The 20,177-nt window shown below is 39.7% G+C and overlaps 1 protein-coding gene across 3 annotated transcripts in view; it reads right to left on the reverse strand.

Annotated features, from left to right (window-relative positions):
- The window catches only part of ATF6 (activating transcription factor 6), a 221,715-nt gene that overhangs the window by 72,804 nt on the left and 128,734 nt on the right, over positions 1-20,177 (reverse strand). The gene's annotated exons all lie outside the window — the stretch shown is intronic.

Genomic DNA, 20,177 nt, shown 5'->3' on the forward strand with positions numbered 1-20,177 from the left:
CAGCATTAGGAACATAGTAAGTCTTCCCACCATACCTGCCCTCCCATTTAAAAGGTACACCATACCAGAGGAAAAAGGTGCGGAAATTGAAAGAAAGGGAAAGGGATGGGCGAAGAGGGCCAGCCTAAGCCTTGGGAGTCCGTCTCTGCAGTGTGTGGCAGCGTGGGGCTGGAGGAGGGTTGAGGGAAGCAAAAGTCTTACTTGCTGCCTGTGGCTTGATCTAATATTCCCTTTGGAGTATCGTCAAGAGAATTCATTAAAGGCCTACAGTACTTATCAAGTTTTTTGAGGCACTGGATTTGTATTTGTTTTGGATATGTTACCATGACAAAATCAGTCTTACAAAAAGCAGGCAAAAAGCCCTTTTTATTTTAATTACACAGATAAGGGGTCTTTTCCTCTGTTGAGACTTCATGACAGTCCTTTGGCAAGGATGCATCTTTAAAAATAAAATTAAATTGTAGGACCCACCCCCCAAACGTTTCCACAGGCCTAGTTATTTGAAGAATCTGGGCAGCCATTGTCTGCACAACATACCCCTTCTTCTGCCCTCCTGTCTCTCCCCGTCTTCGTGGAGGAACGACACAGGACCCTGCGCTGTTCTTTTGTCTGCTCCGCCTTCCCCGGGTTTGCTGCTGGTTCTTCCCGGGTTGGCTACCGACCCTTCCACCTCCGTGGAAGGGCGGTTCCCCCTAGCCACTTTCCCCACTTCCGCGGGGGAGCGGCACACCGCCGGCCGGCTCTCTCGGGGGCTGCTCAGGTGTTCCTTCAGATAGATGTTCCTGGTGCATGTTGTCTCTCTCCTCCTTTATAGTCCTCTTCCACCAAGCCCAACTCTGCTACCCACACGCCGAGCACGCTGCCCTCCTCCAATCAGGAGCAGGTCCTGCTGTTTATTGGTTGAACTGGAGGCAGCTGTGTAGAAGCTGTTTCTCCCTTCTCAGTGCCATATTGTGGGAGAGCAGATGCATAGAATAAGTCTTAATTCCAGTAACTTAGTCTAGTCCAAGTTGCTCCCCACACCCTCCCCTCCAATGTCCTGTCACCCAATCTAGAACTCCAAGTCCCTTTTTTCTTTAAAGATTTATTTTATTTATGAAAAGCAGAGTAACAGAGAGACAGAGAGACAGAGATGGAGAGAGAAGGGGAGGGAGGGAGAGGGGTAGGGAGAGAGAGACTGACTGATCTTCCATCTGCTAGTTCACTCCCCAAATGGCCACAACAGCCAGGGCTGGGACAGATGGAAGCCAGGAGCCAGGAGCTTCTTCCAAGGACTCCCACGTGGGTACAGGGCCTAAGGATTTGAGCCATCCTCCACTGCTTTCCCAGGCACATTAGCGTGGAGCTGGAATGGAAGTGGAGTAGCTGGGACTTGAACCAGCGCCCATATGGGATGCGGGCACTGCAGAGGGCGGCTTAACCCACTACACCACAACACTGGCCCCGACTTCCCAGTCTCTGACCTGATCTAGTGACTTAGTTAAGTCTGCTGTGGCCTGCATTACTTCCTTCCCCCAAGCCACAGCCCAGTCTGTCCTCCTACCTGTGGTATTTTTTTTCTTCTTCAAATGTTCATGGCTACTCCTAACATCCATCCAGGTCCAGCTGAGAACCGATCTCATTCCTAGAAATGTGCCCTTAACTCCTGACTTCAGTAGTGCTGTCTCCATTTGCTTCTTGTGTTTTGACCAGATGCTATCATGAATCCTACTGCGGGTCACAAAGGCCCAGAGAAGATTTGGGGACAGAGAAGGGAACTATCTCCAACCACAGTAACCTAAAGGGGTAGGTACATAATTTCTCTCCTTTCTGGCAAGTAGGGCACATAACCTAAATTTGCCCAATCATATTTGCTCACTTGGAAATGAACAAATAAAGACTCAGAGAGAGCTAGGTCATTTTTAGCAGTGATGGAGGAGCAGCCACTGGTAGCCGTGCTAGCAGTTGTGTGGGTGTCCAGTGGTATGTTGTCCTGACTCAATGTTCTGTACAAGACAGAGGCTCTTCTTTGTTGTGTAGATTCCTTTGGTTCCTGTCAGTGTTGTGAGCCTAATTCTCCAGCCTTCTATGAAGCCAGAACAAAGATTTGGGGCCAGGATGTGGCTTAGCAGCTAAAGCTTCCACCTGCAACACCCGCATCCCATATGGGCACTGGTTCGTGCCCCAGCTGCTCCATTTCTAATCCAGCTCCCTGTTAATGGCCTGGGAAAAGCAGCAGAAAATGGCCCAAATATTTAGGTCCCTGCCACTCACATGGGAGAGCTGGAAGAAGATCCTGGCTCCTGGCTTCAGGCTGGCCCAACCCTAGCTGTTGCAGTCATCTGGGGAATGAAGATGGGAAGATCTCTCTTCCTCTCTCTCTGTAACTCTTTCAAATTAATAAATAAATGTTTACAGAAGTAAACAACAAATAGCCTTCCAATAAAATCCTTTTCTGCTTAACGTAAGAGGTTAATTTTCTGCTTTAACTAAAGTTGTGGTAGGTTTCTTCTGTTTACATTCAAGAGTTATAGCTGACACAAAAATGGAATTTCATTTCTCACATACTTGATATTGCTGGTAAAGGTCTGACTAGGGAACTTCTAAAAACATTAATTTCAATTAGCTTAATCATTTTAGGTAAGTAAAATATAACAGATTGAGCCACAAATCAACAACCCTTTTATATTCCATTTGATCCCCAAAATAATAAAAGTTGGCTCTGTCACCACCAATCTGAAACTGTCTTCATAAATATTATATTCTAATTGTCAAACCCACTTGCTTTCTTCCAGCCTTCATCCTACTTTCTCTCTGCAGCATTTCACACTTGCAACTTTCTCTCCCCAGACTCCTATTTCTCATTACCTTTTTTTTTTTCCCCTGCCATCTCAGCCACCCACATCCCACATTCCACATTAAATACTAGTGTTTCTAAGGGGTCAATATTTTTTAAAACTCTATTCTCTCTTGGCATTCTCACCTAGTCCCATGACTTAAATGTATGGTTAAAACCTCTCAAACCTCAACTCAAGTCTCATATTTACAACTCTACTAGTATATTACCTAGATCCTTAAACTCCAATTTACCTCCTCCCCAGATTTCCTTAAACTTCATCAATTTTATTTAATTATCCAAATAGACCATCAGTGATCCTGGACTCTTGTATTTTTTTTTTAAACTTCAACATTAAATATATCCCTTATTCCAAGATTAGGGCTACATTAGCAATTCTTGTGTATCTTTTTCATTCTGAAATAGTCTCTTAGTCTCAGTTTTCAATGTTTTATACATGCTGATGACACTGAAATTTATATTTCTAATCCAACTCACTCTCTTGAACATGACTCCTACATCTAACTGCCAAATCAAACACACGTTTGGACACCTCAAAGTTAAGGTCCCTAAAATTATGCTCCTGATTCGCCCCCTTGGTTGTGCTCTTCCCATGGTATTTCCCCTCTCTGTGGCAATGTCATTTTCCTCAGGTGCTAAGGCCAAATACTTTGTAGTACTGGTCTCATAATCCACATTCAATTCTTCAGCAAAATCTCCTGATTCTCCTTTCCAAATACTCATATATATTAGGAATCTAACCACCAGTCCAAGTCATCGTTATCTACTCCCTTTATAATTATAATACTCTCCTACATGGTCTGCTCTTTCCATTCTTTCCTCCTGCAGTCTATTCTCATTACAGTCACCAGAGTGATCCTGTTAGAATGTAAATCCAAATGCTTCAATGTCTTCCATTCTCAAAGTAAATTTAAAGTCACTTCAAAGGACACCAAGGCCGTATATGATATGACCCATATGACCCATTTGCTTACCTCTGACATCATCTAATCTGTTCTTTACCTCTCCTAAGCAAGTTCTGCAGGGCTCCTGTGCTTGCTGTTCCCCCTGGAATATTCTTTCCTCAAATTCATGTATGGCATGTGCCTTCACCTCCTGCAAGTCTTTACTCAAATGTGTCTCAGTGAGGCCTTGCGTGTCCCACCTACTTAAACTGCACACACTGACAGCCCCACCAAACACACCCACTTCTCTTCCTTTCTCTGCTTTAATTTTCTCCCTATGCTTATTATGTTATCCTTTATAAATAACCTCTGGAATAGCAGTATTTTTTAACTGCTTTGCTCATTGCTGAGCCTTCAAGATCTACTGTCATATAGTAGGTATCTTATATAATAAAAACAGAGACCAATGTTGTAGCACAGCAGATTAAGTCACCCATTGCAATGCTGGCATCCTATAACAGAGTGTTGGTTCAAGTCCCAGCTACTCCACTTCGTTTCCAGCTTCCTGCTAATCAGTCTGGGAGGTTGGGCCCCTGCAACCTATGTGGGAGGACTGGTCACTTTTCTCACTAAAATTTTTTTCTGTGCTTTGGAGGATATAATTATTTTTCATTAAACATGTTATTTATTCAATCACTCTTTCAATTCCTAGCATCATCAGATTTAAAGGTACTTAATATTTTAACAGGAATAGCTCTTATAAGTGAAAAAACATCTCAAAATTGTTTCACATCTTACAGACAAATGACTTTCATACTACGAAAGCGACTTTACTTTCAAGCAGAAAAATTCACTTATTGTCATAATGTACTGGTGTGGTTATAAAGAATAGTCAGTTCTCCCGATTAGAGGCCATTTCATTTCAGCTTGTTGTTTTCTAACATCCCAGGCATGTTAGAAACCATTAATTAACCATTAATAGAAATGGTTAATATAACTGCTCTGGCCAGTATGTGGCTACTCTATCATGGTTATTTTTCACTTAGAATCTTAGAAAAATTATTTTTTTTAACTTTTATACTCTTATCCACAATTGAAGGGACTCCTTTCCTAAGAAGTCACAAATTCCAGTAAAACAAATAATTTGAGGAATTTTTCATAAGCTGATGGAATATGTGTATTATTAAAAAAGTATGCATGGATTTCAAAATTTTTGTGAGCCAAATAATATGCAACCTTGCCATTAACATGTCTGCACGGGATCCAGTTTGAGATACTAAGAAGGGTAAGTCATGAACTGGAAAAGAACCTGTATCACAGCTCAATTCTGCTACAACTGAAGCAAGAACAGTTATCAAAGTGATGAAGCTTGGGTGAAATCACTGATGATGTATGGAGAGTGTATGGGGGACAATGCCCCAAAGAAATCGGCTTTCTAATGGATAACTCTTGTGAAAAACAGGCAAGATGATGTTGAAAATTAAGGTCACAGTGGCAAACCAATGACATGAATTTAGAAGGAAAAAATTCATCTTGTTCATATAACCTACAACCCGAATAAGGCCTGCAAAATTATTTGGTCTGGCTCTGCCACTGCAACCACAGGCAGGACTCAAAATTCAATAAATCTATAACAGACTAATGTTTAAGTTGATAATTTTGTATGGCCTGTGAATGATGTTATAAATATCCAAATGCCCTTTGACAGAAAAAAGGTTCCCACCCCTGTTAAATGAAGAAGACTGATGTTTAAAACCAGAAAAAAACAGTCAATACCACAGACCTCTTAACTGGTTCAGCTTACACAATTCTGATTGAAAAATTAGAGAAAACTTTCTGCTTGATGGGTACCCAAACAATTGTACTCAGATCAGCTGCAGATAAGAGCTGAGCTTCTAATGGCAATTTTAAACAAGTGTAATTAAGATCCTGAAGAGACAAAACACAGCTTTATAGGTATGATCCTGAAGATGAAGTACAATCAGAGCAATGGTTTCCAAGACGTGGAACTGGTCCAGTCAAAGCAAAAGTTGGCTAGGCAAGAGCAAAGTTCACGGCAACAGTTTTTTTGAGATGCTCAAGGAATTTTCTTGTTGACTTTCTGGAGTGGCAAAGAACAGTAAGATCTGTTTATTCTGAGAAAATCTTAAGAAAGTTAGCCAAACTTTTAGCAGAAAAGTATCTAGGAAAGCTTCACCAGAGTCTTTCTCCCCAACAACAATGGTCATGGTCATTTGTCTCATTAATCAAACAAGGGTAATTTTGCAAGAATTTTGATAGGAAACCACTAGGCATTCACCTTACAGTCCTGATTTAGCTCCTTCTTACTTCTTGTTCCCTAGCCTTAAAAAAATCTTTAAAGGGCATTCATTTTTCTTTAGTTAATAATCTAAAAAATATTATATTTACATGGTTACATTTCCAGAACTTGCCATTCTGTAAGAAAGGATTAAAAAGCTGTCATCACTTACAAAAGTACATTGAACATAGGCCGGCGCCGTGGCTCAATAGGCTAATCCTCCACCTTGTGGCGCCGGCACACCGGGTTCTAGTCCCGGTCGGGGCGCTGGATTCTGTCCCGGTTGCCCCTCTTCCAAGCCAGCTCTCTGCTATGGCCAGGGAGTGCAGTGGAGGATGGCCCAGGTGCTTGGGCCCTGCACCCCATGGGAGACCAGGAAAAGCACCTGGCTCCTGGCTCCTGCCATAGGATCAGCGCGGTGCGCCGGCTGCAGCGGCGGCCATTGGAGAGTGAACCAACGGCAAAGGAAGACCTTTCTCTCTCTGTCTCTCTCTCTCACTGTCCACTCTGCCTGTCAAAAAATAAAAAAAAAAATAAATAAAAATAAAAAAAAGTACATTGAACATGATAGAGCTGATATTGAGAAATAAAGTTTTTATTTCTTATTTTTATCTTCTAATTCTATCTTCCATGGACTTGTTAATGTCTCTTGTATTACAATTTGTATTCACAGTAAGATGACATATTAGGAATCAAAGGTTAGGGCTGCTCTAAAAGGATTTCCAAGAGATAAGAAATTAAAAGAATTTTTGTATCCATATCCCTAGAATATATTGAGCAAATAAGAGAAGCTCATTTAAACTTTTTAAAATGAACATATGAAAAGTGACTCTTTTTCCTTGTAGGGAAAGGAGGTCTTAATTCAATAAAAACATGAAGTAGAGTCATTTCAGGAGGCCTAAATTATTATGTCTAGAAAATTTCACTTCTTATAAACTTGCTTAGTTGAAAAGATGGCAAAAACAAAACAAACTAAAACATATATGCATCTGATAGGATAAAAGGAAAAACTTTAGAGTACCACATTGAGAGATACATTCCTCATCAGAAATAGTAATAGAAGAGCAACTGATGGAACTCTGGTAATTGGAAATGATGTACTCTCCTTATCACAATCCAGCTGTCAAAGAGATGTCCCGAAAGAAGAGAAGCCATCCTTTTAACATACTACACAACCTATGGAAACTCTCAAAACAATGTCAGAGGAATCTAAGCTGGAGTTTATTCTTCAGTGTGAGATTTAAGAATAACTGATTTATTGGAAGATTATGAGAAAATCACGTATCAGCAAAGAACTCAAAAAACAAAGATGCTGTTTCAGATGCCCTCATCCCATATCAAAGTAACCCCCAAGCCTCAATTGCACTCCTGATTCCAGCTCCCTGCTAATGTACACCCATGGCTGGCAGCAGGTGCTGGCCCAGAGGTGAAGTGCCCTGTTGACTTTGAGAGTAGAGAGCAGTTTGTTCTTGTCTATCAGAAATAGACTACAATGTAAAATGACTGAATGGAGAAACAGGCAGATTACAAATATGGGTGATAAATTTAAAAAGAGAACAAAAGTCTATCAAGTAGGAAAAAAACTGGTACTATAAAGGGAAGGGAACATAGTTGATTAATCCTAATACTCTTTGTTTCAATATACTCATGATTATTAAGCAAAAATACCAAACTGTTGCCTTTTAAAATTATTTAAAATAATTTTCTATTTCTCAATTCTTGCTACACCTGTGATATTAAAAAATCATATAAATATAGAACATATATTTAGCTAAAGTAATACTCAATGAATTGAGAAATCTAATCCCAACTTCTCCAACCTTACCCTCTATAATACTTGCTGAATTCTAATAAACTTGAATTATTTCCTTTCTTTCATACCACATTCTTTCATGTATGTTCAACTGTGAAGTGAAGTTCCCTAAATGGAATGACCTTTTCCTCTATTTTATTTTTCTGTGCTGGAAGTAGCCTTTCACTTTACATGCATTTTTCATTTTTGAAGGCTTTATGATCATCTCTTTCCTCACCCAAAATCTTGGGTCTCAATGTCATGTAGGGAATTTTCTTAAAGGTCATATCATATTCAAAAAGTCAACCAAAAAATGACAGAAATTATATTAGGCAAAAGCAATAATTATAGAATATGGGGGCTAGTGCTGTGGCTTAGTGGATAAAGCTGCTGCCTGCAGTGACTGCATCCTATATGGGTGCCGGTTTGAATTCTGGCTGCTCCACTTCCTATCCAGCTCTCTGCTATGGCCTGGGAAAGCAGTAGAAGACAGCCCAAGTCCTTGGGCCCCTGCACCCACATGGGAGACCCGGAAGAAGTCCAGGCTCCTGGCTTCAGACAGGCCCACCTCCAGCCGTTGTAGCCATCTGGAGAGTGAACCAGTAGATAGAAGACCTCTGTCTGTCTGTCTGTCTCTCTCTCTCTCTGCCTCTGCCTCTAAATTTGCCTTTCAAATAAATAAATAAATCTAAAAAAAATAATTGTAGACTATGAAGACATCTCAGAGATCATGTACCACCTGTCCTCATTTCAAAATAAAAAAGCCGGGGGTGGGGAGGAGGGCTGGTGTTGTGGCCATTGCCAAAGCAAGCAGTGCTGGCATCCTATATGGGCACCAGTTGGAGACCTGTCTGCTCCACTTCCAATCCAGCTCTCTGCTATGGCCTGGGAAAACAGTGGAAGATGGCCCAAGTCCTTGGGCCCCTGCACCTGCATGGGAGACCTGGAAGAAGCTCTTGCCTCCTGGCTTCAGATTGGTCCAGCTCTGGCTGCTGCAGCCTTCTGGGGAGTAAACCAGCAGATGGAAGACTTCTCTCTCTCTCTCTGCCTTTGCTTCTCTGTAACTCTGCCTTTCAAATAAGTAAGTAAATAAATCTTTCTTTTAAAATGCCTTGTTGGAATTTAGATCCAGCTCTGTCAACAATAATTTTATTCCAAGACATCAACAACCTCCAAATCAACACTGAGACCACAGGAGTGAAGAGAAAAAAATCACTCATGAAGGCAACTGATCATAAGGGTACTGGGTTCTGCCCACTACTTGCATAGGTTTCTAGGCTATCCCTAACTAAAAAGAAATTAACATTCAAGAACAACTTAGCAAACATAATTATCTATGAAGCCACACTTGTGATAACATAAAATTTCCACTCTTTTTCTATGTACTTCTGTTCTGTCTTGTTTGAGCAGGAAACATATGTATCACTCAAAACACTTGAGACTAGGATGCTACAGCTACTGGGAAAAAAATTAAAATTGTACAAAAGGTTCCAAAAATTTATGGAAAATAAATATCAAATATCAAAAATATCAAAAAACTATGCATGCTGGTCCAGGCCAAAGCCAGAAGTCTGAAACTCCATCCAGGTCTCCCATGTGGGAAGCAGGGGTCAAAGCACTTCGGCCATCTTTCACTGCTTTTCACAGGTGCATTAGCAGAGAGCTGAATCAGAAGTGGAGCAGCTAAGACTCAGATCAGTGCCTCTGAGAGATGCCAGTGTCGCACAGAGTGGCTTAACCTGCTGTGCCCCAATGCTGGACTTACACTGCCCATTTTTAATCACTCTCATATATGAACAATAATGAGGTAATTATAAGAAAGCAAGATGTGAGGATCCATTATGGCTGAATAGTGAGAAGCCACACTGACCTCAGCTGCAGAAAGACAACAGAAAACAAAGGATAGCTAGAAAAAGATATAACATGCAAATGGAAACCAAGAATGAATAGGAGTAGCTATACTCATATCAAATAGACTTTAAATCAAAAACTAAAAAAGAGACAAAGAAGGACATTATATATAAGAAGATTGATTCAGCAACAAAATGTAACAATCACAAATACATATGCACCAGATTACCCAGATGTATACAGCAAACATTTTAGAATGAAAGGGAGAGACAGACTCAAAAACACTAATAGTGGGGGACTTCAACACCCCTCTGTCATCAATGGACAGACCATCCAGTCAGAAAATCAACAAAGATACAACAGAGTTGAACAAACAGACCTAACGGACATTTACAGAACACTTCACCCAACATCTACATAATACACATTATTCTCATCAACACATAGAACATTTTCTAGGCTAGACCACATATTACGTCACAAATCACAAATCAAGTCTCAGTAAATTTAAAAAGACTAAAATTATATCACGCATCTTCTTAGATCACAAATGAATACAAATGGAAATCAACAAGTAGAGCAGAACATTTACAAATACATGGCAATTAAACAATGCTATTGAATGACCAATGGGTCATTGAAGAGATTAAAAAGGAAATTAAAAGCTTCCTTGAGTTAAATGAAAATACATCATATCAAAACCTGTAGGATACAGCAAAAGCAGTATTAAGATGGAAGTATAGTGTCAAATGCTTACATTAAAAACAATAGAAAAGTCTCAAATAAATGATCTAATGTTGCATCTTGAGGACTTAGAAGAACAAGAAAAAACCAAACTCCAAATTAACAGGAGGTGAGAAATAATAAGGATCAAAGTATAAATAAATGAAATGGAAATGGAAAAGAAATACAAAAGTCAATTTAAAAAATGGGTTTTTTGAGACAATAAACAAAACAGACAAACCCTTAGTCAGACTAACAAAGGGGGGAGGGGAGAAAAAACCCAAATAAATAAGATCAGAGATGAGAACGGAGATCAACTCCACACAGAGAGCAACTATATCACCTCCCAAGTTTCTTTGGTTAAGTAACTTCTGTTACTGGACTAAGCTAAGAATTATATAGACACTGGGTTCAATAATTAATACTTGTCCCACAACACAAATAGCTGGGTGCCCAGAAAAGTGGCAAAGACAATTTTTCACCAATATCCAAAAAGCAGAGGAATATGATACTGGACTGTTGAATTATTCCCTATACCTACCCAAATAAACTGCTTACAATTTACAAAATAATTTCTACCTAGGATATTTTGCCTTAATTACCAAATAAGACTTAATAATACAAAGGGACTTTTCTTTTTACATATTTAACAAATGACATTTTAAGTATTTAAGAAATGATTTAACTTTTTAAATACAGAAATCTAGGAGCTGACGCTGTGATAGTACAAAGCCTCTGCCTGTGGCACTGGCATCTCATATGGGCACCGGTTGGTGTCCTGGCACCTCTTCTTCCAACCCAGCTGTTCATGGCCTGGGAAAGCAGTGGAAGATGGCCCAATTGCTTGGGCCCCTGCACCCACATGGGAGACCCGGAGGAAGCTCCTGGCTCCTGGCTTTGGATCAGCCCAGCTCTGGCCATTGAAGCCGTTTAGGGAAAGAACCAGCGGATGGAAGATCTTTTGACCTATCTCTCCCTTTCCCTGTCTCTAACTCTGCCTCTCAAATAAATAAATAAATCTTTAAAAATAAATAAACAAATAAAGCACAGAAATCTAAGAAGGGAAAAAAAAAAAAAGCATTATGCACATGACCACAGAGAATCAGTTTTAAAAAGCAAGTTTCAGGATTCTTCACTCTGATAAACTTGACTTATTTCTCCTTAACTTTTTAGGTTAGGTAAGTAACAGAGAACTACTCATGCTATTAAACTGAGAGAATTATTTTCTAATGGGCTTGTACAGCATAAGGACGGAACTGCTGTTTACAATAATTTGCGGCTGTTAGAGGGTAAATAGGCTTAATGAAATCATTGGGAATATTGAAGCAGAATTGCCTGGAGTATTTTTAAATACTTATATTAATTACGGTATGAAAAAATGTTTAATTAGAAGTCAGAAAATAGTGTGAAAATGTAATTGGTCTTTAATTCTGAGTCAGATTTTTAGATTCTCTGAACATTATAACATATTCCTGAGTACACTTACCAACAAAGAGGACTCTGCACAGCTATAATGAAGTGTCTAGATTACCATATGTCTCATAAGAAAAAGGAAAAAATGATTTTCCTTAGTTTGATCCAGTTTGGGTTTAGTTCAATTTAATTCAAAATACTTTGTAAATTTACTACATGTAAAACACCAAAATGGATGAAGAGTAAATTTAAAAGCCCTCATTATTTTGAAGAAACTTATCTAGTGAGGCCATACATAAAAATAATACAAAGAGGGGCTGGCTTTGTGGCCCAGCGGGTTAACACCCTGGCCTGAAGCGCTGGCATCCCATATGGGTGCCAGTTCGAGACCCGGATGCTCCACTTCCAGTCCAGCTCTCTGGTATGGTCTGGGAAAGCAGTGGAAGATGGCCCAAGTCCTTGGGCCCCTGCACCCACGTGGGAGACCCAGAAGAAGCTCCTGGCTCCTGGCTTCGGATTGGCGCAGCTCTGGCCATTGCGGCTATTTGGGGAGTAAACCATCGGATGGAAGACCTCTCTCTGCCTCGCCTCTCTCTCTGTGTGTAACTATGACTTTCAAATAAATAAATAAATAAATAAAATTAAAAAAAAAATAATACAAAGAAAAATGCAGTAAGTACTACACAACAGCACTATGGGAATTCAATGGACTCGCAGGAATTTAATTGAGCATCAAATATTGTCACTTGAGGAAGAGCCTTACTACCTGGAGGTTCACAGGCACTAGATGCATATTATTCCTTCATCCAGATAAAATCACTAGGCAATTGCCTCAGTTTCTACCACACAACGTCAAAACTACTATCTGTTTGGTTCCTAAAGCAAACGGAGCAGCCCTGAATTAGCAATATAGAACATTAGTACTCTAGTACTCTAGGCTCTCACCCAAACCTTGGATGAGATAGGACATTTAGAAGGCATGCTTAAGGGCCAGGTGGCTATCCACTTCTTTAGGCATTCAAAGTTACAAGTCCAAGTCAGACTCTAAGAAGGCTCAGCCTCCCTCTGAATGACTTTAACAGAATTGTGTATCACCAACCAGATGAAAAGACAAAAAGTAAAACAATTTACTTACAGTAAAAAACAATCAAAAAACCAAAAACTACACTTAATGGAATATCATGTTCCTTCCCGGCGCCGTGGCTCACTAGGCTAATCCTCTGCCTGTGGCACCAGCACTCCAGGTTCTAGTCCCGGTTGGGGCGCCAGTTCTGTCCCGGCTGCTCCTCTTCCAGTCCAGCTCTCTGCTGCGGCCCGGGAAGGCAGTGGAGGATGGCCCAAGTGCTTGGGCCCTGCACCCACATAGGAGACCAGGAGGAAGCACCTGGCTCCTGGCTTCGGATCAGTGCAGTGCGCCGGATGTGGAGGCCATTTGGGGGGGTGAACCAATGGAAGGAAGACCTTCCTTTCTTTCTCTTTCTTTCTTTTTTTTTTTTTTTTTTTTTTTTTTTGACAGGCAGAGTGGACAGTGAGAGAGTGAGAGAGAGAGAGAGAGAGAGGTCTTCCTTTTTCCGTTGGTTCACCCCCGAAGTGGCCGCTACGGCCGGTGTGTTGCGGCCGGCATACTGTGCCAATCCGAAGCCAGGAGCCAGGTGCTTCCTCCTGGTCTCCCATGCGGTGTAGGGCCCAAGGACCTGGGCCATCCTCCACTGCACTCCTGGGCCACAGCAGAGCTGGACTGGAAGAGAAGCAACCGGGACTACCATCTATTGCAACCATTTGGAGAGTGCACCAGTGGATAATAGATTCTCTCTCTCTCTCTCTTTCTCTCACTCTGCCACTCTTTCAAATAAATAAATAAATTTTTAAAAGAAAATAAAGGGATTAAAGTATATCTCTGAATCTCAAAAGTCTACAATGGAAACTATAAATTTACTTAAGAATTATCTCAAAATTCTTTATATTCAGAAGCAATGCTATCTGAAACAACCATTATTTTAAATGTACTCTTATTCAAAAACTGTGTAAAAATATTAAATAATAAAGCTAAAATAAGTGGTTAAGATAATGAAAGGAACCTACTTCTAATTATAGTTTCAATTCTTGCTCATCAGCTCTTACAAGCTTTTAATTAATAAATAAAAATAACATTGACATTCTCTATGTGAGATAATTCATTAAATTTAGCTTACTAGTGAAACATTTTAAATTTAAATGACTGGGATCACTATGCTTCACTAATAAAATTCTGGGAATTGAATAATAATAAATAAAAATAATAATAAAATTCAGGGAATTGAAGACTCAAAAAGAAACCGAGCAAAAACAAATGCATAATTACCTAATACAGAGCACCTATGGTTGATGAAAAGGCAAATAATGAAACTTCTATACATGTACAGCGTCCCTTGGATAATCTTAGTTGAAGGTAGGCAGATATTTAATGTATTAGCAGTACAGGTTTCTAATGTAGAGAACATGTGTGGTCCTGCACGTTTCTGTAAGGTGACTAGATTCTTTGCTTTTTCAAAAATAATCAGTAAATTTTTAAAATGCCTTGATGTCAATGCACAATAACATTTTTCAGAAATGTTTACATGTTGAGAGAGGGAGGATTCTTTTATAGTCATACTGAATTAGATAAGCATGAACCATTCATCTAATCACTATAAGACAATGTGACTGCTTTTTCATGTATATTTTATGGAGGTGATTAAATGCATTGCGGAGGGGGATAATCACAAATAAAATAACAGATATATTGCTAAAGTCACTATGGGACCCCAATTTAAAAGCAAAGTAAAGGGGCCAGTGTTATGGTGCAGCGGGTTGTCCACGAAGCCGGCATCCCATACATAAGAGCTGGTTTAACTTCTTAAGTGGCTTTTCCACTTCCAATCTATCTCCCTGCTAATGGCCTGAGAAAGCAGCAGATGATAGCCCAACTACTTCAGTTCCTGCCACCCTTTTGGGAGACCTGGCTGGAGTTCCAGGCTCCTGGCTTCGGCTGGGCCTGGCCCTGCCATTCCAGCCATTTGGGAGGTGAACCAGTAGACAGAAGATCTCTCTGTCTCTCCCTCTCTCTCTCTAATTGCACCAAATAAAAAAATAAATCTTAAAAAAAAAAAAAAAAGAGCCGGCGCCGTGGCTCACTAGGCTAATCCTCCACTTGCGGTGCCGGCAACCTGGGTTCTAGCCCCGGTTGGGACACCGGATTCTGTCCCGGTTGCTCCTCTTCCAGTCCAGCTCTCTACTGTGGCTCAGGAGTGCAGTGGAGGATGGCCCAGGTCCTTGGGCCCTGCACCCACGTGGGAGACCAGGAGGAAGCACCTGGCTCCTGGCTTCGGATCGGCGCAGCGCCAGCCACAACACACTGGCCGTAGTGGCCACTTGGGGGGTGAACCAACGGAAAAGGAAGACCTTTCTCTCTTTCTCTCTCACTGTCTAACTCTGTCTGTCAAAGGAAAAAAAAAAAAAGCAAAATCCCAATCTAAATATCCAGATTTTCCCACAGTGATCTAGGCATGTGTCCTTCAGGTTACTTCATTTTCTACATCCTATAAAAAACCCTGGAGGTCAGCATTGCAGAGTAGGAGGCTAAGCCTCCACTGGCAGTGCCAGCATCCTATACGGGTACCCATTAGAGTCCCAGCTGCTCCACTTCCAATCCAGCTCCCTGCTAATATGCCTGGGAAAGCAGTAGAAGATAGCCCAAGTGCTGGGGTCCCTCCATTCATGGGGGAGACCCAGAGAAGCTTCTGGCTCCTGGCTTCGGTCTGGCCCAGCCCTGGCCATTGTAGTCATTTGGGGAGTGAACCAGTGAATGGAAGCTTGCTCTCTGTCTCCCCCTCTTTCTCTATAATTCTTTCAAATAAATTAAAAACAAACAAACAACCCTATTTCAGACAAATACTCTCACAATTACGGAATGGAACCGTATCAGTCTTTGGGAGGGGAAAACATTAGGCGCAGTGGTTAACCAGCTACTTGGGACACCCACATCCCATATCAAAATGCTTGGGTTTGAGTCCTAGCTCTGCTTCTAATTCCAGCTGCTTGCTAATGTGTACCACAGTAGGCAGCAGGTGATGGCTCAAGTAGTTGGTCTCTGCCACCATGTGGGAGACCCAGATTGGGTTCCAGGCTCCTGGCTTCAATCTGGCCCAGCCCCCGATGTTGCAAACATTTGGGAAGTGAGCCAGTAGATGGAAGATCTCTGTCTCTGTCTCTCTACATGTCAAGTAAATAATAATAAGGGAATTTATAAAGACCCTTGAAAAACAGATGGGAATGTCTGTATTAACTGAATCTGGGGGCATCAGTCAAAAATGATATCAGATCAAATTTGAATACTTTAGCCTCTACAAAAGCATGCATATGTTACACTGCAATGATGTAAAAACATTATGCATTCTCTTAGACTGGTGGACTATGGTGATTTCTCCTTTTTTGTTTTATTATTAAATTTCTGAGTGGCAAGAGCTTTTGAAATTAAAAAGTATTTAAAATTGACCATATGGTTATCTGTTAATAGTTTAGACCACTTGGTAAGAATTCTATAGAAATATGTAAACCTCACAAAAACTACAAAATAGTTTATAAAAGATCTAAAAAACGACTATCTAAAAAACAACTCTAAGGTCAAAAGTTTCAGAAACTCTTTACATCAGAAACTCTTCTACATCATCTTTGGAGTTTAAGAAAGATACTTCATTCAGATCCACTAATTTTGGAATTTCCAATCAAATTTTTGCTAGTTGCTTTCAATAATTACAAATTAAAAATTATTTTTAATATTCCAAATATATTTAAAATTCCAAAATAAGTTTTTTTCCCATTTCCTAAAACTGCAACATAGTCACATACAATTAATCTGTCTTTTCAACAAAAAAAAACAACACTGGGAGTTTAGACTCGTGGTTGACACCTGCATCCCATATCGGAGTACCTGGATTTTGTTCCTAGTCCTAGCTCCTGACTTCAGCTTCCTTTTAAGGCAGACTATGGAAGGCAACAATGATCCTGGTTCCCAGCTTTGGCCCTGACCCAGCCACTATTGCTGTGGATATCTGGGGAATGAACGAGTGAATGGGAGCTCATGCTTTTCTCTCTCAAGTACATAAATAACATTAAAAAAAAAAAAAAAACTAAAAGGGACAAAATTAGGATTTTAAGTCTCCAGTACTAATACTAGATTAATTCTGGATATCATGTATTAACACCAGTTTCTAAAGTAAGTTTGTTATTATAAAACCTTTTCCAAACATTTGCAAGAAAGGGAAAAATCACAGAGATTAATTTTTGCAGAAGTAGGGAACTTATAAGAGCATTCCTATGCCACTTTAGTTTGATATAGTGTTAGAACAAGGAGCAAAATGCAAATAACAGATATCTTTAACTACAAAGGACTTGCATATTTTCTTAGTAAAAGGTATGTCTGGGATTGGAGACAATTTATTTCAATCTGGCATAGGGTTTGACAGTTTAAGAGTAAAAGGGACATGCAAAAGATCATGGTTTTATTATGTAGCAAGAAGATATTTTAAACCTTAGATGATTAATGTTGGTTGGAAAATTAAGCAAATTTGGACTTCCCTTACACTGTCCATTACACACTTGTGTGCTATTAAATGCCTGTCACATGCCATGAACTGATGTCAAGTTCCTGGCACTTCTCTGATTCAGATATAACTAACCTTACAAGGGAAATAAAGAGAACTCTTTAGGAAGGGTTGTGAAATGTGAACAGGTAGCTGCTGTGGAAGCTTTTAAAGGAAAGATGTGTACTTGAGTATAAAAAAGAATAAACTCATTTTACCTTGTTATATTTCAGGAGTTTTTTTTTTTTTTAAATTAAGTTTCCACCAAACTCATTTAAAAACATTTCTAATATATAAAGGTTAGCAGAGACAGCCATATACACTTTAGTAAAGACCCACCCAAATATAGTTTATTTTCTAGATATAATTATAGATACAAGTTTTAAAATGGTGATTAAAATAAAATGCTGTGTTTCAATTTACCTCTCTCATGGAGAAATGTATTCTTTTACTATTTCAGGTGAAAGAAGTTAAGTAAAAGAAGAAACACCAGGAATCAGGTACTCCCTGGAAAAACACTGACACAGACCAACTTAATGAACATCATTTTCTATCTGAGTAAAACAAAAAACTCCCCATCAACAGAAAATATCTCTGCTTCACATGTTAGGTAATCCTTGCTACTGGGAAATATTTTTACAGCAGCTTTTAGAATCAAGTCTGTACAATAAGGTCCACACTGTTTTGCACCCATGGCAACCAAAACACACTGCTGATTAAACTTTCAAAGAAAAACTCTTCATTCAAAAACAATTTCACTTGTTAAATGAGGAATGGGGAAGGGATGTGCAGATGATGATCGGGATCAATTAAAAGTAACCAGACAAGGGCAGAGGATTAACCTACTGTGCCACAGCGCCGGCATTCCATATGGGCACTGGTCCTAATTCTGGCTACTCCTCTTCCAATCCAGCTCTCTGCTGTGGCCTGGGAAAGCAGTAGAAGATAGTTCAAGTGCTTGGGCCCCTGCACCTGTGTGGGAGACTGGAGGTAGCCCCTGGCTCCTGGCTTCGGATCGGCACAGCTCCAGCCATTGTGGCCATCTGGGGAGTGAACCAGCAGACAGAAGACCTTTCTGTCTCTCCCTCTCACTGTCTGTAACTCTCAAATAAATAAATAAAAATATTAAAAAAAAAGTAATCAGACAAAATGTTATGCCTCTATTTAAAGGAAGATCTGAAGGTAACTTAACTTCATTTGGGGCAAGGAATTATCTTGTATCCTCACAGAGATAATACCAAAAGGGAAAAAAAGGTGGAATTATAAGTAAGATTTAATAATAGACACCATGGGCTGGCACTGTGGCATAGTGGCTTAAACTGCCATTTGCAATGCCTGTATTTCATCTAGGCACCCATTCAAGTCCTGGCTGCTCCACTTCCAATGCTGCTTCCTGCTAATGAAACTGGGGAAGCAGCTGAAGATGACCCAAGTCTTTGTACCCACATGTGTACCCACATGGGAGACTCTGAGGAGTTTCAGGCTTCTGGTTTCGGCCGGCCCAGCACTGGCTATTGTGGCCATTTGGGTAGTGAAACTGTAGATGGAAGATGTCTCCGTATCTCTCCTCTCTGTAATTCTAATAAATAAATAAATCTTAAAAAAGATACTAGACTCCAACTGATATGGTCACCTCGTTTCATCAGTCTTATATAACATGCAGAAGAAATTTCAATTTCTCATGTCTTATAAAAAGTTAAAATCCTCATAGCTTTCCCAAAAAATTCATGTGAGAAATAAATTCACTGCATGCAGGTACTAAAATAAAGTATTCTAAAATATCAGAGCTATATTTTTATGTATGCATAGTCATGAAAGTGTAAGAATTCAAGACACACACTGGTTAACTGAATCGGAAAGAAAGAAAAGAAGTGGTCAATTATGCACAGGAATAATCTTACTCTTACATATAAAAGCACATCAAGAAATAACTACCACTCACACTTTTACTAAATTTACACCACATAACTTTCACAGACAGTTCTGACTGATAAATACACTCCAACAGTACTCATACTGAAACAAAGGTGTTTTGAATAAATATACTTTCTCTGGTTAGAGTATTTTTATAATCAGAAAAGATGAGATTCTAAGAAAAATTATTGATAAAGGATTCATGATGACACATCACAAGCAAGAAATCCTTCCTGATGCTTGAGGCAATGCATGGTACAGTAATTTACCTTACCTGCAATGCAACCTGGAAAAGCTGAACTTCAAAAATACCAACAGTATAGTTCACTGATGAGAACTATAAATAAGTTTCCTTTCACCAGAAAGTAAAAGCAGGGAAGGGGAAAAAGAATCCAAAATCACATTGTGGGATCTTTAAAGAATGACTCATATATGAGAGGTAAACTCTGAGGACTTGTAAGAATTATCTTATGAGACAAAAGGGAACGGGAAATGAAAAAAAAAATCAACCAACTAAGAGGGAAAAAACATAAATGTGACATAAATCGACATATGGATACACGGAACTTCTAAATAGTGTGTAAAAGAGAATTGGAAGATGCTGAGATGGTGGGAGTTGTGCAAGAAAGCCAGCTTCATAGATCATATTCTAAGAAAGGTAGATATTCATTTCGTTAGAAGAATTAAAATCTAGTATTACTCTTCATAGGCTCACATTTCTTACATATCAGGAGTTGAAATAAATCAAGGGTGTGGTCAAACTGAACAGGAAGGAAACTTTATGCACCCCAAAAGTAAGGTTCAGATAAGCACACTTAGGCCATTATAAAATGTTATAACCAAGTTTTATTTCAGAAATCTGCTA

Source organism: Oryctolagus cuniculus, chromosome 7 (assembly GCF_051225735.1).
Source record: "Oryctolagus cuniculus isolate XC-2025 breed Fujian yellow rabbit chromosome 7, ASM5122573v1, whole genome shotgun sequence".
Classification (NCBI taxonomy): Eukaryota; Metazoa; Chordata; class Mammalia; order Lagomorpha; family Leporidae; genus Oryctolagus; species Oryctolagus cuniculus.